The 27,718-nt window shown below is 43.3% G+C and overlaps 5 non-coding genes across 5 annotated transcripts; 1 reads left to right on the top strand and 4 right to left on the bottom strand.

The window, feature by feature from the left end:
* Positions 1–22,506: 22,506 nt before the first annotated feature.
* Trnas-cga (transfer RNA serine (anticodon CGA)) lies at positions 22,507–22,581 on the bottom strand. The gene has a single exon. It is a non-coding gene; the product is annotated as a tRNA-Ser (tRNA).
* Positions 22,582–22,807: 226 nt separating this feature from the next.
* Trnas-cga (transfer RNA serine (anticodon CGA)) lies at positions 22,808–22,882 on the bottom strand. The gene has a single exon. It is a non-coding gene; the product is annotated as a tRNA-Ser (tRNA).
* A 226-nt stretch (positions 22,883–23,108) lies between these two features.
* Trnas-cga (transfer RNA serine (anticodon CGA)) lies at positions 23,109–23,183 on the bottom strand. Its single transcript has one exon. It is a non-coding gene; the product is annotated as a tRNA-Ser (tRNA).
* Positions 23,184–23,409: 226 nt separating this feature from the next.
* On the bottom strand, positions 23,410–23,484 carry Trnas-cga (transfer RNA serine (anticodon CGA)). The gene has a single exon. It is a non-coding gene; the product is annotated as a tRNA-Ser (tRNA).
* Positions 23,485–23,746: 262 nt separating this feature from the next.
* Positions 23,747–23,821, top strand: Trnas-cga (transfer RNA serine (anticodon CGA)). The gene has a single exon. It is a non-coding gene; the product is annotated as a tRNA-Ser (tRNA).
* Positions 23,822–27,718: the final 3,897 nt, after the last annotated feature.

The raw sequence follows: 27,718 nt of genomic DNA, 5'->3' as shown, positions 1-27,718 counted from the left end.
TGTTTTGCAGTATTAGTACACCAAACCGTTTCCCTTCAAATTATCTTTGACAACAATACTACTTGGTATTATGTATCACTCTGATGTACTTTTGTGTGCTCCTTTAGGAACCTTCTAATGTGGTTTATCAGTTTTTGCGCACTAAGAATTTCTAATAAATGTTGGGATTCACCTACGCCGACCCCTACTTTAGATTTCTTGTCAGCAAAACCTTTTCATGAAAGTTTACAGTAAATTGTAAGGATACTGGCACTTCAAATACAATGCTGGGACCACAATTTCTCAGTAGCTGCATCAATGAAGTGTACTGCATAACTTTGATTAGAAATTCGATTTTCGGGGAACGATTTGGCACTCAACAGACTCGCTGATGGAGATCAAGTAGAGGCCTCAATCCCGTGTTCCGCACATTGTACAAATTACACCAGGAATAAGCTACAACCTTGTTTCAGTCCCTTTCCATTGTCTTCGACTCTCATTTAGGTTGGTGCATAAGTTCGTAGCGTTTTTGTTTTGCATGTTAGTGCTCTGGTTGCTATGGGTTTATTTATCGATTGCCACTTTTTATTTGTACTTCACTGTTGCTCTTTGAGTTTACATGTCATTTTGTTACTTGGAGACAGTGAATGGACGCTATAAAATGGAGTGCCAAGTTGAGAAATCGGAACATTTCATCAACTGACTCGTAAACTAAACCAACCATGCTAACACACGGCACGGAGAAAAAAAAAAACGATAGAGAGCAAACAAGTTAGCAACTACCCCTACAAAGACCTGCGGGCATCCGCAAAATATAATAATAGGCATCCGATGGAACAATGACGTTGCGGTGCATTACAAATTGCAAAAGACTTCCACCGCTGAGATTTATTGTCAACAACTGAGATATCTTGCAGACTCAATCCAAGAACAACGACCAAGAAGATTACGTGATGTGACGCTACTTCACGATAACGCCTACCCGCATTCTGATAGACCGACAGAAAACACTACAGAGGAGTGGAGTAGGGAAGTCTTTCCGCACCCACCTTATTCACCAGATACAGAACTCTCAGATTTTCACCTTTTCTTTTCTCCATAGACTAGGTTTCAACGATCTTCCTTTCCCGATGAAAATACCTCCTAACGTGGCCTGACGACTTTTTCCCCCAAACCAAATGATTTCAACAGTCGTTGAATCGAGAAGTTACCCGGCGTTGGCAGACTGTATTATTGATGAATAATGTCTCTGTTATGTGTATGTATTGCGGTTAACTTACGGGAAAACGCTACGAACTGAAGCACCAACCCAATGACTGTAGCCCGAATTCCGTTTAAGTTGTAACTAAGCATTCTCTCTCTGTATTTTATTCCTGCTGCTTTTAGAATGTCAAAGATTGTGTCCCAGTTAACATGTCAAGAGTTACTCTGAGTCTACAAATGCTATAGGAGTAAAATTGCCTTCTTTAAGATATCTTCTAACGTAAGTCGTAGGGTCGGTACCACCTCAAGGGTTCCTATTTTTCTTTGTAACCTGGACCGGTTTGCCCTGAAATTAGCTTCTACTAGGTTTTCCATTCATCTGTAAATAATTAATGTCCGTGGTATGCTAGCGTGACATATTAAATTGACAGTTCGGTAATATTCACAGCCATCAAGAGTAACATTGACAACTGTCAGCGCCTACTTCTTAGGGTTAGGAAATATTATATTGGTCTCGAAGTCGGAAGGTATGTCACCTCTCCGATATTCTTGCATACAGGTAGTGTAGTTGTTTGATTTCATTCGTTGCTGCTTTTGAGCAGCTACCGTGTGTGTTCTTTTCACTAAAACAAAGACCAGTCGTCATATGTGCAGCTGAAGACGGATTTTTATTTTAGTGAATGGAATAGTTTCTTCGAGGCTGACTCTCCTAAACATCTCGATAATTTTGAAGAAGTGTCGTCTTCTCTAAGGGCCTTATTTCGACATTGGTCTTTCCGTGCTCTGTCGAAATCTGCTAAATTTAAACATTACTTGAAACTTCCTGGCAGGTTGAAACTGTGTGCCGGACCGAGACTCGAACTCACGACCTTTGCCTTTCACAGGCAAGTGCTGTGTACAGCTGTGAGGGACGGGGCGTGAGTCATGCTCGGGTAGCTCAGATGGTAGAACTAGGCAAAGGTCCCGAGTTCGCGTCTCGGTCCGGACCACAGTTTTAATCTACCAGGAAGTTTCATATCAGCGCACACTCCGGTGCAGAGTGGAAGTCTCATTCATAAACATTACTTGTTTGAAATCTAGACTAATCTCTAGTCATAACAATCTTTTTCGATCCACTCATCCGTCCTGAGTAATTCTAGACGGGTCCTATTCCTTGTCACGTCTTACGACGCAAAATTAAATGGAGGTAGCTCACAAATCGTTGTCGCTCAAGTGCTCTCCGCACTTAACGAGAGCTCAACACGCTTTATGAGACGTTGATCGTCTTCATTCAACATGTGTAGAGCGTAAGTGTGGTATTTCATTTCATTTTACTTTATTTTTACAAAAAGACGGACGAAGTGAATCGAAACATTGTTTTTATGACAGTCCTTTATAAATATCACGGAGTCATCTGACATTACTGTATACCATTTCTTAGAACCACTTGCCCACCATCTATTGGTCCTTACTAAAATTCTTAATAGGACTGTCGTACTGACCGTGGTATCATTGCGACCGCTATGCTACTGTTTTCATCTGACATGCATACTAGATTACCCAGGAACTACACTATGTGATCAAAAGCATCCTGACGCCTAGCTGAAAACGACAAGTTCGTGGCGCCCTCAATCAGTGATGATGGAATTCAATATAGTGTTAGCCGACCCTCAGTCTCGATGACGGCTTCCCCTCTCGCAGGCATACGTATAATCAGGTACAGGATAGTTTCTTGCTATTCGTCATGGAGTGCTGCACTGAAGAGAGGTATCGATGTCAGTCGGTGAGGCCTAGCACGAATTCGGCGTTCCAAGATATCCCAAATGTGTTCTATAGCATTCAGGTAAGGTCTCTGAGCAGGCCAGTCCACTACATGGATGTTATTGTCACGTAACCACTCCGCCACAGGCTGTGTATTACGAACAGGTGCTCGATCGTGTTGAAAGATGCAATCGCAATTCCCGAATTGCTCTCCAACAGTGGGAAGCAAGAAGGTACTTAAAACATCAATGTAGATCTGTGCTGTGATAGTTGCAAGCAAAACAACAAGGGGCGCAAGCCCCCTCCATGGAAAACAAGACCACATCATAACACCACCTCCTCCGAATTTTACTGTTGGCATTACACACGCTGGAAGATGACGTTTACCGGACATTCGCCACACCCACACCCTATCACCGGATCTCCACATTGTATAATGTGATTCGTCACTCCATACAACGTTTTTCCACTGTTCAATCGTCCAATGTTTACGCTCCTTATACCAAGCGAGGCGTCGTCTGGCATTTACCGGCGTGATGTGTGGCTTACGAGCAGCCGCTCGACCGTGAAATTCAAGTTTTCTCGCCTTTCGCCCAACTGTCATAGTACTTGCAGTTGATCCTTATACAGTTTGGAATTCCTGTGACATGGTGTGGGTAGATGTTTGTCTATTACACATTACGACCCTCTTCCATTGTCGGTGGTCTTTGTGCTGTACGTATCCCTTCACGTTTCCACCTCACTATCACATCGGAAACAGTGGACCTGGGGATGTTTAGGGGTACGGAAATGTCACGTACAGACGTATTACATAAATGACACCCAATCAGCTGACAACGTCCGAAGTCAATGAGTTCCGCGGAGCGTTCCATTCAGCTATCTCACGATGTCTAATGACTACTGAGGTAGCTGATATGGAGTATCTGGCAGTAGGTGACAATAAAATGCACGGAAGTTGTTAAGGGTGTCGGGACACTTTAAACTACATAGTGTATTAATATCTACGTTTTATAGCCAGTAATTTCCTTTTTCGCTCATCAAACTTCTGCCTGCTTTGTTGTGGCGTGCCACGAATATATATATATATATATATATATATATATATATATATATATATATATATATATATATATATATACTCCTGGAAAGGGAAAAATGAACACATTGACACCGGTATGTCAGACCCACCATACTTGCTCCGGACACTGCGAGAGGGCTGTACAAGCAATGATCACACGCACGGCACAGCGGACACACCAGGAACCGCGGTGTTGGTCGTCGAATGGCGCTAGCTGCGCAGCATTTGTGCACCGCCGCCGTCAGTGTCAGCCAGTTTGCCGTGGCATACGGAGCTCCATCGCAGTCTTTAACACTGGTAGCATGCCGCGACAGCGTGGACGTGAACCGTATGTGCAGTTGACGGACTTTGAGCGAGGGCGTATAGTGGGCATGCGGGAGGCCGGGTGGACGTACCGCCGAATTGCTCAACACGTGGGGCGTGAGGTCTCCACAGTACATCGATGTTGTCGCCAGTGGTCGGCGGTAGGTGCACGTGCCCGTCGACCTGGGACGGGACCGCAGCGACGCACGGATGCACGCCAAGACCGTAGGATCCTACGCAGTGCCGTAGGGGACCGCACCACCACTTCCCAGCAAATTAGGGACACTGTTGCTCCTGAGGTATCGGCGAGGACCATTCGCAACCGTCTCCATGAAGCTGGGCTACGGTCCCGCACACCGTTAGGCCGTCTTCCGCTCACGCCCCAACATCGTGCAGCCCGCCTCCAGTGGTGTCGCGACAGGCGTGAATGGAGGGACGAATGGAGACGTGTCGTCTTCAGCGATGAGAGTCGCTTCTGCCTTGGTGCCAATGATGGTCGTATGCGTGTCTGGCGCCTTGCAGGTGAGCGCCACAATCAGGACTGCATACGACCGAGGCACACAGGGCCAACACCCAGCATCATGGTGTGGGGAGCGATCTCCTACACTGGCCGTACACCTCTGCTGACCGTCGAGGGGACACTGAATACTGCACGGTACATCCAAACCGTCATCGAACCCATCGTTCTACCATTCCTAGACCGGCAAGGGAACTTGCTGTTCCAACAGGACAATGCACGTCCGCATGTATCCCGTGCCACCCAACGTGCTCTAGAAGGTGTAAGTCAACTACCCTGGCCAGCAAGTTCTCCGGATCTGTCCCCCATTGGGCATGTTTGGGACTGTATGAAGCGTCGTCTCACGCGGTCTGCACGTCCAGCACGAACGCTGGTCCAACTGAGGCGCCAGGTGGAAATGGCACGGCAAGCCGTTCCACAGGACTACATCCAGCATCTCTACGATCGTCTCCATGGGAGAATAGCAGCCTGCATTGCTGCGAAAGGTGGATATACACTGTACTAGTGCCGACATTGTGCATGCTCTGTTGCCTGTGTCTATATGCCTGTGGTTCTGTCAGTGTTATCATGTGATGTATCTGACCCCAGGAATGTGTCAATAAAGTTTCCCCTTCCTGGGACAATGAATTCACGGTGTTCTTATTTCAATTTCCAGGAGTGTATATATATATTCCAGTCTCTGTCTTTCCACTACAGCTCCCTTAAATACCATGAAAGCTATTCCATCATGTCTTACCACATTTCCTATCATCCTGTCCCATCTTATATTATTTTCCACGTGTTACTCTCCTCGCGGTTTCTGCGGATAATGTCCCATACTTTATCAATCCACGTAATTTTCAACAGCCTGTATCACAATGTTTGAAACGTTTCGATTCGCTTCTTTTCCTGTTTTGTTGTCATCTATGATTCACTTCCACACAATTAATTGTTCCAAACGACTATTCTCAGGAACTTCTTTCTCAAAATAAGCCTGGAGTTTGATAGAAGTAAATTTTCTGTTTGAAAGCAATGCCCTCATTCCCTATGCTAGTATGTCTTTTACGTACTCATTGCTACATCTGCCATATCTTACTTTGCTTACCTTGTTCCGTGTACTTCGTAGTCTAACAACTCTGATGTTAATTTTATTGCTAATCTCATTTCAGCTGTGTATCATTACTTTGGTCTTTCTTCAGTGTACTGTCAGCTGATAGCGTGTGCTTCTTACAGTGTTTATTATCTGTAGCATGTCCTGCAATTCTTCCTGCCTGTGGATTTTAATCCCTCTGCTTACCCTTCCATTTATCTGCGTCATCACTTCTTTGATGTCTAGGGTAAACTGTAGCATGCACGTCTTAAGATCCAAGGGATTTATTCTTTTTCTTCTGTCCTTATTTTTCTCTTTTCGTTGTTGTACACATTGCTTATTACTCGCATTGCACTGTAATTGCCTGAAAATTTCTATTATCTTGCACCATTTTAGTACATATCCAATCGTTACCTCTAGGTAGATAGATTTTACGAATGTGTATTGATTTTCCAGACACGTTGAAATCTTGAAATCTTTCCTTTTTCCAATGATCATAATTTACTGTATTTTCTATTTCCAATAATTTATAACACATGTACATTATTGTTTTATTTCTGGTTTAGTTATTATTTTAAACAAAGCACTGTGCAGTTGTGATCATGTACATTTGACGTTTCTCAAACTGAAATTTGATTTTTTGAATTATTGAAGAGATGGGGATGGGGATTGGGATTCAAAGGCCTTCAAAGGAGTTGGCGAAGAGAAGCCAAAAGGAGAAAATATAACAGTCACTAAGCAGGAGTGCATAGGTCATTTACAAAAGCGAATGGGTACAAAGTTGCGAGTACTAAAAACTGCATATTAGGGGAAGAAATTGCAAGAGGGCAGAGGGTTAGATGATAAGAAAACATTGTCATACAGGAATTCATAATTATTATGGCATAACCGTCATACAATCTATGAGAAAAGCTGAATGGTTGTTTTGTTTCTTGTCTAGTCAACAGACGATAAATCCATTCATGCCTGTGTACGCACATAGAGATTCATGGTGCAAATACAACCGAGCACGGCAAAATAGTGAGAAATTTATTCATAAACGAGCTATTCCTTTTTTCAAGTGGAAGTCTTGAAATAAACTTTCAAAGATTTTTCTTATTTAAGTCTACTGAAAAAATGTCATCATGCCCTACCCAGAAACGTAACGAGTCAATCAACACCATAACCTGGGCTAAGATACACAAGACAGTGTTTGTGGCAATTAGTACACTGCATTTTGATCTCTTTGATGCAGTGACAACCTTCAATGAAGGAAATGTTGCAAGGCGTGAAGCCCTGAATGTTGATTAGTTTCACAGTAAGAAGAAACGCTAAACTTACGTAAAGGAGGCAAATGCTTCAAATGGATCTGAGAAATAGGGGACTTAACATCTGAGCCAATCAGTCCCCTATAACTTAGCACTACTTAAACCTAACTAACCTAAGGACATCATACACATCCATGGCAGAGGCAGGATTCGAACCTGCGACCATAGCAGTCGTGCGGTTGCGGACTGAAGGGCCTAGAACCGCTCTGCCACCGTGGCCGGCTAAAGAAAGACTTAAGGCAACAAAGAGAGCTGTTAGAGACGTTGAAACAAGGGCAAGAAGCCCACACAAGCATGAAAAAGGTTACTGTAAGATGAGATGGAAGAGGATGCAGACATTCTATCTTTTGGAGCTCGGATGCATTCACACTTTAATGCTTGTTTCTCATAAGCCGTAATTTTTAAGAATAAAGTGTACCTTTTCTCAACTTCTACTAGCCAATATTTGTTTAAAAATACGGGTTCTGCTCACTGGAGTACTGTGCATAGTTTAACAAGGGGCTTTTCTTATTTTGCAAATCTCAAAGTAGTTGGAGCGTTAAGTATACAAAATAGTGTATAAATTTTTATTTTTATGTCATCTTTTTCCAAAAACGTTTATTATATAAGAACTAATCAACACTTTCAGAAATTCCTTTGTTGAAGAGGAAAGCATTTCTGAAGAAGAGAAATTTGTTAACATGGAGTATAGATTCAAGGGTCAGGAAGTCGTTTCTGAAAGTATTTGTATGGAGTGCAGCCATGTATGGAAGTGAAACATTGACGATAAATAGTTTAGACGAGAAGAGAATAGAAGCTTTTGAAACGTGGTGCTACAGAAGAATGCTGAAGATTAGATGGGTAGATCACATAACTAATGAGGACGTATTGAATAGAATTGGAGAGAATAGAAATTTGTGGCACAACTTGAAAAGAAGAAGGGATCGGTTGGTAGGGCATATTCTGAGGCATCAAGGAATCATCAGTTTAGTATTGGAGGGCAGCGTGGAGGGTAAAAATCGCAGAGGGAGACCAAGAAATCAGTACACTAAACAGATTCAGAAGGATGTAGGTTGCAGTAGGTACTGGGAGATGAAGAACCTAGCACAGGATAGAGTAGCGTGGAGAGCTGCATCAAACCAGTCTCTGGACTGAAGACCACAACAACAACAACAAAGTGGTTAGAAATGTGTAACCTAACACTATTTTTTTTTTTCAAGTTTTTCTTTCCGAATATTTTCTGAAAATAAACATATCATTTATATGAATGAATTTTACTTTGTGTAAGACAGGGTCTTTCCATCTTCGATGGAGCTCATTAGCTCTTGCAGTCATTATGGAACGTCAGAATTCTCCCTTTGGCCCTTACCTTCCCTAAAGCCAAACATCATCTAACAGCTACTATATACCCACTACAAAGATTGCATGCAAGAAAGAGCCGTAACATTGTTCCTTTCAAGAAATAACGATCCTGCTAGGTAGGTACATTTCATTACAGTGACTCCTCAGATACAATGGCTCGGACGACTACCGTCAAGGGACGCAGGAGAGCAGTCGGCGGCGGGACAATGCGTTGTCAACATTGTTCCGTGGCTCAGGGCCGGGAGCGCTTGGTCGGGCCGGAGATAAAGCGCACTAATCCGCGCGGTTTCCGCGCCCTCGGGAATGATTCGGCTGAGCGTGGGACGCGCCAGGTTTTCCCGTGGGGTACACTTCCCGCCCCCAACCCCACCACTGCTCGCGGCACGAGGCGAGTGCGCCATAAATCAATACGGCCCTGCCGATCCTTTAGCAAAGGTAAGAATCCCTCGGGAGCGCGCCAGGCGCTGTTCGACAAGAACAATATTGAACCATAGCCGGGGCTGCAGGCTTGCCTTTCAGGACACGTGCCAGCCGCCCTGCGGGACGTTCTTCTCTTCGCCCACCCTCACCCAGCCCACTTCCTTCCAGTAGGCATTCGGCAAGTCGACCAGTTCCCCCCCCCCCCCCCCCCCCTTCTTCCGCAATACACGTGGCGTCGGCATGCCCACCGTCGCGGACGTCTGCAGAACACCTAGCAGCTCGTGACTTAGCTACTGGCCCATCGCGTTCTCCCCTGTGCGCTGCGCGTGAGAATCACTCAGCGAGAATAATTTTTGATCTTTGCTGCGTCGCCAGAAACTTAAAAAGTCATTTGCCCTCTTCAGAATTAGTAGAAAATACACCACCCACTACCACTTTTCCTTCAACATTATGGCGAATTAAGTATGAAAGGTAAGGAGTGATTTAAAATGAATTCTGATCAGAACAACCACATTCAAAATTTTTATTACCGGTACAGTAGCTGTTTAGTTAAGAACTCATAACAATTGATAGGTTAATATTATGGTCAGTTCAAATAACTAGAGTTTGACTAGTAATGCCATTATGATTTCCTGAACTGATTTACAGTTTTTGCAAAGTTATCATAACTCATTAAGTTATACAGTGCATACCAGAAGCCTTGTGACCGATATCGATGGGTTGTAAAGGTTATCTTAAGGAACGAATCGGGGATAGGAATCCGTGTCCAGAGTCGTCAACCAATGAGTCAACAGAACATCAAAATTATAACCGACGTCTGCTGCCACTAGGCTATCCCTTCGGCAACGTACGTAACTTTGTAAGCTAATGGACCGTAGGTGGAATATCTCGGAGTGTAGTTTCTTATTCTGTGATCGATACTGCTTGCCACGATCGCAAGAAAGGCCTTGTCTCGTATGAAGGCAGTGCTCTATTGTCTTGGTGGATGACGGTTTTAGACACGAGTTTACATCCGCTGTTTAATTTTTCTCCTGTAATCCTTCAAAAACTCCAATGTTTTTCGATATACAGGAAAAGAATAAACTGCACATTGAAACCCGTACCCGAAACCGTCGTTCACTGATGCAACAGATCATTGCATTCATAGGAGACAAGCATTGTCTATGCAGCAGTTAGCTCCATCTTCACCACTAGCGATCGTGGCAATCAGTCGCAATCACTGAATAACAAACAACATTGCGAAGAGTCCCGTGTACTGTCCATCCACCTACAAAGTCACGTCGCCTAATGGAAGGCGCCAGGGACTATAACTTCGACATTCTGAAGCGTTGTTGCAAGTCGTTTTCGTACACGGCTTCCTGTCCTCGATTTGTTCTTCAAGACAACCTCGAAGCTCGTTACAACATTTCTGGGACACCTTCTATAATCAGGCACCTGAGGTGACGGACAGTTGGTATCCAAAGCTTTGTTCATCTTGGATACATCAAGGAATTCTAGAAACTAGGATTTCGTGGATCTGTCCGTTAAATAAGTGGTGTCAAGCCCCTTAGAAATACGTTTCCGATGTAGCCTGGTCCATTTGTTGATCAAAAACTTTGGAAAGCAAACACGATGTGCTGTCCCAATGGAAAGATACACGGGTACCAGCTCTTATGACTCGGCATTTCTGATGGAATCGAGACAAGCTTGGGGGCGGGGGGGGGGGGGGGGGTGTATTCTTCTTATGGCACTCCCTGTAATGGAACGTAAAATGTGGCTATGGAGACAGGAAATTTAATGTCAGGTGCTGTGGTTCCGCTCACAAATAAAGTGAGTTTGGAAGCAGGAGTGGGTCTCGAGACTCTCAAGACGTAAAATAGCCCTTTGTCAAAGGGTAGTTGCAACGCGCCCGGCCTGAGTTCGTCGACAGAGCGGCATCGGGAGATACTGTTGATCGCCCTCCAGTGAGCGTCAAAGGTCTACCCAATCTTACGAGCCTATAATATTACTAGATCCATCCATAAAATACAATCCTCCATTCATATTCTGTACGTTCTAATTAATATTAAGACTGCTTTCGAAATTCAAGACATGTAGGCAAAGAGAGTCAGTCTCCCGCTCTGTCATCACACCATCTCAATTACAGTTTCAAATGCACAGTTACTACAAAGTGACTTTAACAGCTGAAGTAGAGTGGAAGGAGGTATCGGCCTTGCTTTGGGTTTCTGTCTGGAGAGAATACCACTTCAAAGTGGCACTTCGTCCATGGCTCTCATGAACGGTAGTTACCCAATACTTGTGAGCTGGGCTATAAATTTGATTATAGTGGTGAACAACATTTGCGAAGTATTGTGTATTAGTTACATTGCTCAATGGGATTGGTTTCCACTATCCAGGAACTATGAACATCGGAGATCGAATCAGTAATCATGACTGTGAAAACATTGATGATTACGGGTACTACAAGGAATTTGAAAAACAAGTCCAAAACATTTTTGGTTAGTGAGAGAGACAGGAGATAAATTGCAGAATCGGTTAAAAGGCAGATGAAATATACGGCTTTGGGGATGAAGATGTGGAGCACAAATGGGTACAGATATTTGTTGAGGTTTTGAGGGATGGTAACGACCCACTGTGGTCCTATAGCTATGTTAGGTAGTTGGTACCAAAGAAAAGAGAGTTTCAACTCCTAGTTTGGCATAATAGAAGCGTGACAGATTAAGAGAAGTTGCGTGAAGACAAAAATGTGTAAGGAGAGCGATGTGAGAAGCATTCAGCAAATTTCACAGTAAAGTTTTGTTGACAGATGACATAAAAATCCTAAGAAGTTTTGGCCTTAGATAAAGTCGGTAAGTGGATCAGAATGATCTGTTGAACTGCTCAGTAACCATTATTGCTCTGATACAGAAGACTACAGTAAGCAGGCAGGAGCATTACATTCAGCCTCCGGATACAGTTTCACCGCAGAAGACTGTAAAATGGTTCTTCTTTTTAACAACTGTATGAATGTCGAAATAGCGTATACTTAAGTGAACATGGAATAAAAGATTAAACAGAAATACTCAACAGTGGGTGGGCACAGGATCTGATGAGATATTTGAGAAGTTAGACAAATATGAAAGAACTTGCTCCTCTTGTAGCAGTAGTTCGTTGTAGGTCACTGGAACAGCCAAAGGTACCTAGTGACTGAAAAAAAAAGAAAAACAAAGATAACCACAGTTCATGTACATTTTTAAGAATGGCCGTCAGACGATAGTTATGAGCCTATATCACTGACTTCAACATGTTCTAGAATTATGCTCATGCTTTATGACATTCCTGGCGAAGGAATGTCTCTTCGATAAAAATCTATATGGATTCTGTTGACAAGGGTGCTCATGTGGATGACGTGTTCCTTGACTTCAGGATGGCTTTCAGTTGTGTACTGCAATGTCGTTTAGTGAAGCAGGTAGCTCGCCGATTATCGGACGAGATATGTGACTGAATGCAGGACCTTATATATAGAACTCAATATGTCACTCGGAATAATATGGACAAACGCAAAAATAATTTTGGGAGTAATCCAAGGGACTGTTATATGGCCGCCATAAATTCGTAGCCTAAAATAAAGCCACAGAAAAATATGAACAAGGACCTGTTCTATCGTGTAAGTGCACACAGAGTGCAGCTATCTGGCTATGAACTAATTCAGAAGAACTAAATTTTGATTTGACACAAATAACCTCGTGGTCACCCCATCACAGTGTGTTCAAAGGCGGATCATGCTAATTACTATGCTGTTACTCACCTGCACAGGATGGCTGTAGTGGTAGGTGAGAATTCAATTTCCAACTCCTGTACCTGTGAACAGCTCTAAAGCAAAAATATCTTCGTTCTCTCACTGATTGATTCCCTGTGATGTAGTCTCCTTTGTATGCCATCCCAAGGTAAAGTGTATTTCTCTCCACCCTCCACAAAACCTGCCTATTTCTACCAGCGCCAGAATCTCAATAGCCAGTCGCAGTATACATCCCAAGTTCTGACCTCTGAAAAGTTTACACCATCTGTCACGCTGCCCATTTGTCAACCCCCAATGTTACTGCATATGTCGAAGAAACAGAGCTCTGATTTCAGTCGATGTCGCCCGTATCTGACTGACTCTCGGCTTTTAGAAATATCATTTTTGTCGTCTGTTCAAATGGTTCAAATGGTTCTGAGCGCTATGGGACTTAACATCTGTGGTCATCAGTCCCCTAGAACTTAGAACTACTTAAACCTAACTAACCTAAGGACATCACACACATCCATGCCCGAGGCAGGATTCGAACCTGCGACCGTAGTAGTCGGGCGGTTTGTCGTCTGTCTGCCTCACTCTGCCTTGAAGCCCACATCTGCTCTCATAGCTGGCTATCTACCTCAAGTTTGCAGAATAAGACTAGAGGACGCACCACTACACACAGTTAAGGAAAAGATTACTCCGTATGTCTGAAATCGTCTGAAATCATTGGTATGAAATTCAGTTGTTTGTATACTTTCAGGCATCACTGATAATTTAAGTGGATTGGATACCTCCATTTGAACAACAGTTTGTCGGTAAGGTTGTGGAGCAGTTTTTGAAAAACTGTTCAATAACAGCAGTGAAAATACAATGGAAGCGTTTATTATATATAGGCCAGGACGAGGAATATGATTGAAAACTGGGTCAGGGAAACTGAGGGCTGAGAAACGATAATTTATATAAAAATCACACCTCGCGAACTTTCAGGGATATATTATTTATAGAAGGAGAGAGAGAGAGAGAGTAAATTGACACTAAGTCTACAAAGTTACAAACTACACACATTATCAGCGACAGGCAACAGGGATCCGCTGCATAAACAAAACCGGTCTCCATGGCCCTCTATTGCTCTCTGTCTTACAGACAGCATGTGAATAGTTAATGGATGACCTTGGAGAGTGGAAACTAAAGAAAAGTTACCGCAGCGTTGACGGACTGTGAAGAAGAATATATTTCTGTTGACTGAAGTCTCTGTTATTTGTGCCTGTTGTAATTATTAAATTTAAGGAGAAACTCTACGAACTTATTCAACACCCTAATACATAAAAATCACGCATTGTTGGACACAAACTACCAGTAGTGTATTATGTACATCGGGTAAATACTGTTTTTAAGTGTAATTGGAAAAGCTTACCGATATAGTTATTCAGACAGTGAACTCGCATTAGAAGGCTGCCATTACAAATCACTTACTATAGAGAAATTTCCAGGATGGTTCCTCTGAAAAGGAAACCAGTGTTTTTTCCACCATTCCTCTTGCCGATTTTGTGCTCTATCTACATTCTCTAAGCAGAGAAATATGACGAATTTCTATAAACGTTACGAAGAAAACATAGATGCGTTCAGGCTAAGTCATTTCTGTAAATCATCAGATGTTATACAGAACGCCAAACACAAGATAGTATGTATTTCAACCCATAATTGAAGGTAGAACAGCGCAAGCAGTTGATGGAGTGAAATTCATCCATACACATTGAATCTACTGGCATTACTATTACTGAACCCTGTGGCCATATTCGCTTCTCAACGATAACTTCATTGATTTAGGGAAGTCATAATCGAAGGAAAGAAATTGAAGACTTTCTTTGAAAATTGCGCTGCCGGAAAAAATTCGTAGAACCATTTAGAGGTCTCCGATGAACTCAAGATTTATTGTAAAAATGAATATGGAATCTATGAAATGATTACGTTTACCGATCAATAGCGGAAGTGGTTCTATGGTACCAGATATTGATACATGCTGAAATACCCACATTTGTACGTTGTGTCGCCTCTGTCGACGGCACTGCAGTCCCTGATTCTGGAAACTAGTGGATCGTACAGATGGCGAATACGGTACTGGAATACCTTATGCTAAGCCTTCCCGGCCTGTTCGCGTAGTTATATAAGGGTTGTTGTTTGACGAGTCACACTAGCCACGTCTCGTCCCATCAAACTGCACACATGCTAGATCGGGGGAAAGTCTGGAGATCATGCTTGCAAGGCAAGTTACTAAACGTCTTACAGAGTGCATTCGGTCTCACGGGCACTGTATGAGTATTATCCCGTTTGAACAACACATCGTATTTCTGTGGCAAGAACGGAAAAAGAGCGGGTCCAACGACAATCTGCACGTTCCCTCAAGAAACACCGAGGAAGGAGGAAAGCTGCAGCTTATCGCGCCGCAGAGCGTAACGTCTGCAGTGGAGCCAGTGTGTTTTGGACGAATGCACCCTACGAGACAGCGCAAACGACTATAACTTGCGTGCAGCAGAATCTGCTTTCATGCTGAAGACCACGGCGCACCATCCATCTTCCAGGTGATCGTCACTCATCTCCAGTGGAAGAGTGCACGTCGGTGATGTGGCCTGAGTGGAAGACGAGCTAGAGGTGTGCGTACCCGCAGTCCCATTGTTCGCACGTAAGTGGTTCGCAAATTTTGTGTTGTCCCATCTGGACTCACAAGCCCTCTTATTTCTGCTGTGGTAGCTCTACGGTGTACTTCTGCTGCCATTTACAGTCCGACAAATCTGGCGGGCGCCTGACTGCGTGTCCGTGTCTGCTTCTCAATGATAACTTCATTGACTTAGGGAAGTCATAATCGAAGGGAAAAAACTGAAGACCTCATTTGTAAAATGCTCTGCCGGAAAAAAATTGGTGGAACTTTTTAGTGGGTTCCTATTAACTCAAGACGATCCCGTAACTCGGAAGGCCACAAATTGATCCCTTTCAAATTCATTCAGTTGGTAATGTAGCTTTAGAGAACCCTATTCAACGGAGTTAAATTCATCAAATTAATATAGTAATTCTGGACTAATTACAATATTTAGAACTTAGGATTTGTGTAATTTGAACATGAAACCGATTGCTGTCTTGTGCAAAACGTTTGCGACAACGATACAAATTGGCACAAAGGAAATTTATCTTTTATTCTGTTAGTTTCGATCACGTAGGAAGAGTGCTGGTGAGTTTGAAAAGAAGCAAATCTTTCACAAACCATGAGAAACTAGAGGTGCTACTTGTTTACGGACAATGCAGAAGTAAAGCGAAAAATTCAGCCCTACGCACGAAGGTACTCTGCCAGACGAACAAAAATGATAACTCAATTAATGTGCAAAATGATGTTATTGGAAGGGCACTGAAATACTACGTAGGAAGTATGGAGCAAGCCAGTAACAGGAGGAGAGAGTGAAATACAAGTTATGGAGATATTGGGTAATCGCATTCAGATATTAGCTCCAAAAAAAATCCGAATGCCTCTAGAAATTACGAGTACCTCTAGAATAGCTCGTTGTTCCCCATTGTTCGCGCAAACAACATCCATCAGTCATGAGACACATCACCGGCAGACTAACAAGTAGGATTGCAGAATCCTCATGTAATTCTTTCGCTGATTCTGATGCATAAGGACTATAGTTTCATTCCTCAAAGAACTCCATTTAGCAATGAGAATATTTTTACAAATATTGGAAATCTGATCATTAGAAATATGCATTATTAGGCCACAGAGAATCTTGACTGTCCGAGTCGGGTCGAATATCAAAGGTAGTGCAGTCTGGGGTGTTTGGAGACAACTTGGTTGATCCTTACTTCATTGAAGTAAAGGTAAAATTTGATACCTTCCCTCCTAGAGGGCCGGCCGGAGTGGCCGTGCAGTTCTAGGCGCTGCAGTCTGGAGCCGAGCGACCGCTACGGTCGCAGGTTCGAATCCTGCCTCGATCATGAATGTGTGTGATGTCCTTAGGTTAGCTATGTTTATTTAGTTCTAAGTTCTAGACGACTGATAACTTCATAAGTTAAGTCGCATAGTGCTCAGAGCCATTTGAACCTCCTAGAGGAAATACCACCTAAAAGATTAGGGGTGTTCAAATGTAATGCAACACTTTTTTTCTCGCCCAATTTCAGTTTAGAAAATGCAGAATTTGTTGTAGAACATCGAGGAATATTCCCACTCCAGGCCGTACAGCAACATGAAGTTCCCACTAACAGCAGACCTGTACGTAGTCTTCAGACTGACATCTGTAACGGGGTTGCTATCATAGCACAAATATCCATAGGCTCTTGCTGAGTATCTACGGAGACCTGGTAGTTAACAGAAACACGATATTCCCTTGGAAGTCTGTCATCATGGCAACAAGCTCCCGCAAACCTGTCCGATATCCTGCATGCCAGCCGGCCGCACTCATGCAATGTTGAAACATGCCGACAATCGCATTCGACCTGATCGACAGATCACAATCGAACACCTTGCTACTCAATTGGATTTCACTTTTCGTAGTGCAACCACACTGGTCCATCAAACGCGGGTCCCTCGTCGCCTAAGAGAAAACCATAAAGAGTAACTAAGGACCGTCTTTGGGGAACTGCTTGATGGTTACAAGGCTGACCGTGACAACTTTTGTCGAAAATCGTCGTATGTAATGAAACATGAGTCCATCACTTCGAGCCGGAAACGAAACGGCAATCCACGGAGTGACAACACACCACGTTTCGTCCGACGAAAAGTTCAAAGCCGCGCCGTCAGCCAGTGAAGTCATGATAACGGTCTTCTGGGAACCTGATGGGATTATTCTGTTTCATGTTCCCTCTCATGGTGCAGCGATCAGATCGGCATTGTATTCCGCCACCCTCAGGAAAGTGAAGAAACGACTACAGCGTATTCGTCACCACAAAAGTACAAACGAGCTTCTGCTTCCCCATTACTACACAAGGCCTCATAGAAGTCGGCACACCCCACAGGAGCTCACAAAACTTCATTGGACTGATCTTCCTCATACACCCCAGTTGCAGAACGTATCACGCTCCATCTGTTTGGTGCAGTCATGGATGCACTTCACAGGCAGCAGAATGGGGATGATGACCAGGTTACTGATGCAGCACGACATTTGCTCCGATATCGACCAATAGAGCGGTACAATACGGTCATATAGGTCCATCCCGCCAAGTGGCGGAAGGCTGAACGAAAATTAAATTGAAAAATAGGGTTTTGTAACCAAAAGAGTGTAAAATAAGATATATTGGAACCCTGAATAAAATCCAAGGTGCTTCCAGAAAAACAAAGTGTTGCATTACTTATTGAAAGCCCCTCGTATATAGAAGTAAATGGTACTAGCACAATGAGTGAACGGTTCATTGTTCGCCGATGGCCAGGAAATTTGTCACCCACGGCTTTGCTGGTCACTGGTTGGTAAATGAAGGCATTTTTAATGCGCTTGGACGTTAACCACATTTGACGCCGCAGGAGGGTCTAGGATATACTAAAAGGTGAAATATATGCACAAGACCGGAGAGAATTTCTGACATCGCGTTGTTTTCTTTCGATATTCACATTTTTGTTTTCACTTCCGGGCAATGGCAGGTTTGTCAGCTAGTTATGTACTAAGACCGAGAGGGAGCAGCAAGAATGGAAGATCAAGAACAAGGAGCCAGCATTAAAAAGGGATGCAGTATTTTTATCTAAGATTTTATCTACAGGATTGCTAGTTAATTATGTCTGGGGTTTCAGTAGATCTCTAGGCAAAAAGTGCAAGATAAACGAATAAAATAATACGTACTTGTCGATAGAGCATTGCTCCACATTTCGAATCGTCATACTCTTTTTGGCGTAGTTTCGAAAGGTGGTTAATGTGTCACAAATTGCAGACGATCGATATTGCCCTTTCGAATTAGTCCGCGGCTGCAGATAGGCAGCCGAGTAAATAGAATTCTGCTGCAACCTGCTGTCGCTCTTTCCCAGGCAATTCGTGTCAGCAACTTCAATTAATTGCATGTACGTATTGACATTTGATGAGTCACAAGCGCTGCTCCTATTGACCACTTGAGTTTAAACATAGAGAGTTGGCGTGTTCACTGTTATCTGCTGTTTCCTGCGTATCTGATAGTTTTCACGTAGTCGTTTTTGAAACGCTGGAGGCCCTACTGAATAACCCTGTATACATCCAAAATGCAATAACTAAAGTAAAGCACGCCCTATTGATCGATAGTAAGCCGAAGAAATGTGAATGTAATTAGGCACTACAGAAATGAGACTGCTGGTGAAATAACGTCAAGCTTAAGAGACGTAAGATAGACGAAGTGAAGGAACTCTGCTATCTCGGAATCAAAATAACTTATGACGGATGAGGCAAGAAAGAGACTAACAGTGTCTAAGAATGCATTCCTGGACAAAAGAAGCCTACCAGCATGAAACAACGGTCTCAATTTGAGGAAGAATGCTCTCAGAATATACATTTTCAACACTACATTCTATAGAAGTGAAAAGATGAGAATTACAGTGTTTGAAATGCTATGTTGAAAATTGTGTGGACTGGTCAGATAAGAAGTGAGCAGTTTGCCCACAGACTCGACGAGGAAAGGAGAATGTGGAAAACTCTGATGACAACAAGGGACATAATTTAGGACGGATGTTAAGCCATCTGTGAATAGCTGCCATAGTACTTCACGGAGCTGTAGAGGGTCAGAAACGTAAAAAAGACAGAAATTGCGGAATTTACAACAATCAATTGAGGATATAATGCTACTCTGGTATGAGGAGGTTGTCACAAAGGAAGAAGTAATGTCCAACCACATTAAACCATTCACCACCTGAAGACAAAAAACGAACCTATGTACACAACATGAGGTGCATTGCGGAGTGCAGATTTACTGGCTCAGAACCCTACAGGGTGTTCCATAGGGTTTTGATGATTTCAAATTTGAATAACGCACAAAATAATCACAGAAGAGACTTGAACATTTTACACAAGGTACAACATGTATTCGGATTTAATTATGAAATACTACATCGAACAAACTACAACCATTTGTGGCAGTAAAATACTCGAGGTATTTCACGCAGTTTTTGCACAAAGCTTTTATAACCACTGGAGGAATTCTGGAAATATCATCATGAATTCAATCTTTCAACTGTTTTAAGCTTCTCGACCGGCCGGAGTACATTCTCGCCTTCAAATAACCGCATAGGTAAAAGCATGCCACAGTTAAATAGGGCAAGGGAGGTGGTTATTGGACACAACCCACTTTTGAAAACTATGCGATTACCAGACGCTTCAGAAAAAATTTGCAAGGTCTTGTTCGACGTATGGTATGTTCAGATATCGGAGATGTTTTCGTAATGAACGACGAGGGCTTGCCTACAAACTGCTACGCACGCTTTCGATGTTCTCTGGAGTTCGGACCGTTTTCCGAGGACCGAGTGACTTTCGATTCGATGAACTGGCAGTTGCACGAACAGTAGTTGATTCGAAATACTCACGAAAGACGCGTTTCACGAGCACGACAGATTCGCCGTAGCGGAAACACCACTTCACACGACACACGATATTGCTGTGGCCCGTACGACGTGATTGCTGACCTTTATATGGGGTGGAACTTGACATTGCGAACTACTAACAGACGGCACCACCTTCGCTGTATCGCGCACGTTATTCAAATTTGAAGCTGTCAGAATATTGTGAAACACCCTGTATAAACTACCACGGGTGCTTGTCTCCGTCTTGACAATAGCGCTAGAAGAGGAAGAAAATAAAAGATTGGGTTTAAAGTCCGTCTACATCAACGTCAGAGAGGGAGCACAAGCTCGGCTGGTGTCAAAGGTGAGGGAGAGAATCGGTCATGTCCTTTCAAAGGAATCATCCCGGCATTTACCTGGAAAACCTAAGTCGAGTTTCAAGTGTCTTCTTCCCGAAAGCGAGTCCAGTGTGCTAACCACAGCGGTCATCTTGCTCAGTCGCTAGCAAAGAATTTTACAGGCTGTGATGTACTGTTTACCTTGAGCAACGCAATTTTACACAGGGTCTCAAAATGATCATCAATACTTACAGTGTTGGCCTAAGTGCTGCCAGTACACTAGGAATGAGCGATATTAAAATCAATTATTAAAATAAACGTTTTCCTGATTCGTACCATCAAACAAATATTAGGTTTCCTGCCGACCTTGTTAAAATATTAGTAGGGTGGACTCACTGACAAAAAAGCGAATTTTCGCCGTTCAACCCTATTTTGGAAACAGATAAGATACCTCTTCCGTTTTTTTATACTAAAGCGAATCAGAAGCATACGTGCTTTGTCATTTCTATATTATAAGAATTTGGCACTGCGCACTATAAGAGACACAAGGCTAGGTGCTACCATGATTTTACTCGTACATCTGCAGGGTATTCGTGACTCACTGACAGCTAGCGAGTAAAATACTATTCGTGGCTGAGATGTAATATTTTCTCCGGTAACAGTTAATAGGACTGTCGAATGACTTGTCATTTCACGGTGCAGCCTTTCCCTCGTAAAAACCGTGATACGTGTGCAACTACAAGTGTTGCGTGCACTCTTGTGAGCTTTCTTGCATTGGAATATAATTCAAGACGTATATAACGGTGGTTAATCAATCTTACAGTTAGTAACATGAGTAGATGAGGTTATTTTTTAAATGTGAGTCTGATGAAGGAACCATAACTACGTAGTTTAATATCTTTGTCAAAGAACACATCATAATTTTTTAATATCATAAAGCAGTAACGTGAACACTTTATGTGTATCCCATTAAGTAATAACAGGGTTTGAGAACTAGTTACTTGGTTGAAGTGGAACATCTTAGTGTATTATTCGTACTTTATAGTTTAGATAATCTCTACAATACGCTAACAGGCAGACTGCACAAATGATTGCCTTATCTTTCCCCTATCTCTCGTGAAATTACAGTCAATATATATGAAAATTTGCACTAGAAACAAACGTTGCTTTGGAAAGCAGGTAGATGACAAAGATCACTTAATAGCATCTGATACATGATAACAATTTTTTGCAAAAGTGAGGTATCGTGCGTTGTACAAATTCTTCTTAAAAAAAAATTATGTTCCTTCTTGTTTCAAGACCACCTGGAAAAGAAGCAACATGTAATTAAAATCTATGACAGATTGTAAGCGGACTTGGAATATGTCTGGGACGATAATGGGACGATTTATAGCGTCTTCTAGTTACTGAAAATTCTGAACATAAAATAAGCCGTAATACGGAACAGTTTAGAACCCTCTTTGATCTAAAAGTGATCTTCACCAAAATCTGTCACCCTACGATAGCAGTTTAAAATTGCACTGTAACTGGTACTTAATGTGTAACATTAATGTTGTTTGGACATCATATGTCCGGATTAAGAAGCAACACCTCTCTGAACGATTAAAAATTGTACACTGTCCAAGAATTCGAACCCAGATCGCATCCTTTCATCGACACACTCTAAGAATTCAATCATCAGAGAACGGCTATGCATCAGGCTGCGCTACAAGCCACACGAAATTCGCATTACTGCAGAGCAGAAAACGCCGCAATAAGATTAATTTCGTTACGAAGGCACATAGAATAGCGGCAACAACAGTATTAGTCGCACTCGAAAACTGATATGTGGTTCTTGGCCTACTGATGAACCAGTTTGAATGTTCCTGTCATTAGTACCCTGGACGAATGCAAGGCTATCTATTTATCAACTTTTAACTAGAATGAGATTTTCACTCTGCAGCGGAGTGTGCGCTGATATGAAACTTCCTGGCAGATTAAAACTGTGTGCCCGACCGAGACTCGAACTCGGGACCTTTGCCTTTCGCGGGCAAGTGCTCTACCAACTGAGCTACCGAAGCACGACTCACGTCCGGTACTCACAGCTTTACTTCTGCCAGTACCTCGTCTCCTACCTTCCAAACTTTACAGAAGCTCTTCTGCGAAACTTGCAGAACTAGCACTCCTGAAAGAAAGGATATTGCGGAGACATGGCTTAGCCACAGCCTGGGGGATGTTTCCAGAATGAGATTTTCACTCTGCAGCGGAGTGTGCGCTGATATGAAACTTCCTGGCAGATTAAAACTGTGTGCCCGACCGAGACTCGAACTCGGGACCTTTGCCTTTCGCGGGCAAGTGCTCTACCAACTGAGCTACCGAAGCACGACTCACGTCCGGTACTCACAGCTTTACTTCTGCCAGTACCTCGTCTCCTACCTTCCAAACTTTACAGAAGCTCTTCTGCGAAACTTACAGAACTAGCACTCCTGAAAGAAAGGATATTGCGGAGACATGGCTTAGCCACAGCCTGGGGGATGTTTCCAGAATGAGATTTTCACTCTGCAGCGGAGTGTGCGCTGATATGAAACTTCCTGGCAGATTGAAACTGTGTGCCCGACCGAGACTCGAACTCGGGACCTTTGCCTTTCGCGGGCAAGTGCTCTACCAACTGAGCTACCGAAGCACGACTCACGTCCGGTACTCACAGCTTTACTTCTGCCAGTACCTCGTCTCCTACCTTCCAAACTTTACAGAAGCTCTTCTGCGAAACTTGCAGAACTAGCACTCCTGAAAGAAAGGATATTGCGGAGACATGGCTTAGCCACAGCCTGGGGGATGTTTCCAGAATGAGATTTTCACTCTGCAGCGGAGTGTGCGCTGATATGAAACTTCCTGGCAGATTAAAACTGTGTGCCCGACCGAGACTCGAACTCGGGACCTTTGCCTTTCGCGGGCAAGTGCTCTACCAACTGAGCTACCGAAGCACGACTCACGTCTGGTACTCACAGCTTTACTTCTGCCAGTACCTCGTCTCCTACCTAAGTTTCATATCAGCGCACACTCCGCTGCAGAGTGAAAATCTCATTCTGGAAACATCCCCCAGGCTGTGGCTAAGCCATGTCTCCGCAATATCCTTTCTTTCAGAAGTGCTAGTTCTGCAAGTTTCGCAGAAGAGCTTCTGTAAAGTTTGGAAGGTAGGAGACGAGGTACTGGCAGAAGTAAAGCTGTGAGTACCGGACCTGAGTCGTGCTTCGGTAGCTCAGTTGGTAGAGCACTTGCCCGCGAAAGGCAAAGGTCCCGAGTTCGAGTCTCGGTCGGGCACACAGTTTTAATCTGCCAGGAAGTTTCAACTTTTAACTAATTAATTTCTGGAGGCAGCTGCATGTTTAAGAGAAGTAGGCTATTTCTCCGTACCACATTTGGCATCACATGCAGGACTTAACACTGATCTGCTGTTTCTAAACGAATGTACAGTTTTAATACTTCCTACTACAATTAAATGACGAAGTGGAGGACGATAATCCCATAATTCACAAGGCATTACAACATGTAGCTTTACCAGTCGACCATATGTAATAAAGCATAAAATTCCCAATAACAACAGTAAAGAGGTAGTTCAATGGAGAATTCACATTTCTCGATGATTTCTTGGAACAAAAGTAAGAAATTACAGTGTTCAACCCTTCCAGAGTCCCGTCATTTTACCTGTAGCTTCTGAAATTCAGCTGAAAGAAGTAAATAGAAACTTCGCTCTTTCCTGGATCGTCAGTACAGTAAAATGCTTTTTCATCAGTACCCTCCGTACCTTCCCCCTTCATTTGTTACATAGGTGAAATTTTCGTTGCATTAAGCATACCTACAACGTTTACTTTTGTATTTCTTTAAATGTAATGAGTGCCGTCGGTAATCGGAGTTCTTTAAATTCCTCTCTCTACAGTACAGTCCGGGAGCACAGATAGTCATTTATGAAATGATATTCCTTGCAAATGTATCTAATATGCTGGAGCAAGTCACAATTGACATTGCCTGACAAAATAAGTGAAGAACCTAGTAACTTCGTACAAGTGCGCGCCATCGGTGGGCAGGCAAATGAACGGAGTTGCAGTTCCCTGTGACAGGTACAACGCTCCCCAGAGTTCATTAGCGCGTAGCAACAGCATGTGTGGCTTGTATTAATTTTCCATCATCTTCAGGCCACTCTGAAATAGACAGCCCCTATGTTTCAGAGAGGCCTGATGATAGTGGATCACCGAAATCCGTTCCACTTAAAAATAACTAACACACACAGCTGATGGTGTTATTTATGTTACACATTAATAAAACAGTTGCTGTCCTACTATCCACTAAAAGCTGAACGTAGAAAAATTAGAGTGCATTAGTGTTATTTATGTTTCGTGTTGTTACGACGATTGGTAATATACGCGAGGGATCTGAATAGCCTCAGATACTAAGTAAGCACTATGAAGGACATGGAGATACCCGTACATGTGTGCGACAGAGTCTGAAAGGGGCCTCGTTGTGGGTTTCTATTTGTTCGGTGGGTCAAATTGTGCAGTATCCAGACCTGTGGGGCATTTGGATGTGTTTGTTGGACTGTTGGGAACTTGAAGACGGGCGTACTCATCCTCTAGGTTCCGGTCAACCACAACTGACCACCACAAGGGAGGGTCGTCATATTGTGCAACATGCGCATCCTGACACCTGCACATCAGCGCCTGCTATCCGGAAACACATTTTGTGTCATTATGCACCACTGGCTGGGGGCACTAGTAGCAGCCACATTAGGAAGCTACTGTACCGTGCATAGTCTGTGTTTACGACCACAACACAAACGGCTCTGTTTGCAGTGGTGCCTTGGGCGGAAAGCGTTGACCTGCTAATAATGGCGTCGCATTGTGTTCTTTGATGCACTACCACAGCTGACCATCGTCGGCTAGTATGTCTGCGACCTGGGGAAAGGTCCTGAGCCTCCATTGTTTTGGAGAGGCTCGGCGATGTTACTCCTGGCGTCATCGTGTGGGGAATCATCAGGTATGACTTCAGGTCACAGCTGGTAGTGACTGACAGATGGAGGTGGCGGAGTGGTTAGCACACTGGACTTGCTTTCGAGAGGGCAATGGTTCAAATCCGCCATCGGCTGCCCAAATTTAGATGCTCCTTGATTTCCCTAAAACACTCCAGGCAAATTCCGTTATGGTTGCTTTGAAATGAGATGGCGGTTTTCTTGCCCAACCTTGAAAAAATTGGAGTTTGTACTCCGTCTCTAAGGACCCCGATATCGACGGGTCGCTAAATTCTAAACTTTCTTCTGTTCTTGGTAGAGACTGAGGGAGCTCTGACGGCACAATGGCAACATACGAACGCCCAGCATCGACGTGTCTTACTTCTCACACAACGTATCATTTTGTCGTTTTTCAGTAGGATTCGGTACGTGTCTCTACGAACTTTCTGCTTGGCTCAGAAGCTGATACAAGGAGGGTTTTGTGACCTCCTTCCCGACCGTATCAGTGCATGCATCAACGCCAGATGGGCGCAAGTACTGCTAACTGGGCTCATACTGCCGAGTTCTTTGCAAATTTGACTCGATGTTGCAACCGCTGGAATAGTATCACATACCATCTCAACCCGTGACGTTGACGTCCTAACATTCTGCATGATATTGACATATTCCATCTCCAGATTTGTCCCCAGCAGGAAGTGTGTACGACCAGCAAGGAAACGTAAAGTTTCGTTTCGTTTTCTCCTCGCTGTTTGGACATCTCATTTTCACGATCAGACAGCGCATCATGGTTGTGTCTGTTAGGTGCTGATAACCCCGTCTGGGTGGTTCAATTTTTCTGTCAGACTGTGTATGTCAGCCAAATTTTTCATTGGTGGAAACCTCTTCCCCTACAGAAGGTACTACTTTCGATTTTTCATCCGTTATTTCATTGATTAATTCCATATTATGTCTTTACTACCGCTAGAGTCTAGTTAACTTCCCTGTGTCCTTGAATAATATTGTTTACCTCCTTCATGAAGGGTTTAAGTGAAATGTTCCGGTACCTGGTCCGCACTTAAAAATTCGTAGAGAGTCAAAAAAGTAAATGGTAGCTTACGAAAGACGAGCCTGTTACGTATTGGTTATCCAGTATCATGTACTGATGTTAATGTATTTCGCTCAATCAGCAAAAAGTACATACTTTCGTTGAAGACTTAAGTTTGTCCCTTCAAATATGCAATCCATTGTACTGTGCCCTGCGGTCGCATTCTCACCCCAGCCATCTGGTATTTACGGAAAGTTCATTTCACGCTTGTTGCATCTGCATCTTCCCGCGCCTTCCCTTCTCCACCCCGGTAGCTCGTTCCGTTTGCTCCCCTACCCATAACAATATTCCGTTACACAACTCACGTTCGCGTCCCTAAATTTTATTCCCTCTTGCCTGAATAGAAACACCTTATTTTCGACGTTTATCTTGATGATATTCGTGAACATATACGGTTTTTCTCACCACCCACCGGTTTCTTTACATTTCCTCATCCCCTTCTCTCACTCCCCAATCCTCCAAATCCTCCTATTCACATACACAGCCACACATATGTATGCCCACATACAGAGATCCCGCACACTGTTTCATATTTTTCCTGTGGTCCTCCCTCTGAATTGCCCCCGCCCCCTGTTTTCTCATTCTTTATCATATATGTAGTATGCCTTGTCGATAGCCTTTCGAGTGAACACGGAGAATATTAATGTCCGCAAATCTCCAAGCCATCCTGCAAAAGTCCCGTCTGATGTGTCAGGGCACCACAAGAGTGCTGAGCAAAATTCTGTATCCCAGAATGTAATACAATTTTCATTCTGTCCGCTTACGTTTCGATACGGGAAGGAAAAGAGAAATTTCTCGGAAAAAGAAAAAAAGATCTTTCTTCTGCAGAAACTTTACGCTTTTTAAATCTCCGTAACTGACACTGTCGTAGCTATTCCCGTAGAAGATGCATACTTACATGTCTGTCACGATCAGTAGCATCATTATGCGAACATACATGGTTTTCGCTTATCACGCCAAGTTGCTTTGTCATGTAATTTAATGCAGTCTTCCAACAATAAACTGAATAATGTAGAAATTTAAGGATTTGTGTTGATGATCAAATACGTTTTCGTTGTGTACTCCCATGTGTTCATAGGACATGGACTTTTAGATGGTAAGAAACTGTTTTTTAGGGGCCCAAAATTACTCTT

This window comes from Schistocerca gregaria, chromosome 4 (assembly GCF_023897955.1).
Source record: "Schistocerca gregaria isolate iqSchGreg1 chromosome 4, iqSchGreg1.2, whole genome shotgun sequence".
Taxonomy (NCBI): Eukaryota; Metazoa; Arthropoda; class Insecta; order Orthoptera; family Acrididae; genus Schistocerca; species Schistocerca gregaria.
The sequence above is the reverse complement of the archived record's forward strand: the minus strand, read 5'-3'. Positions and strand labels throughout refer to the sequence as shown.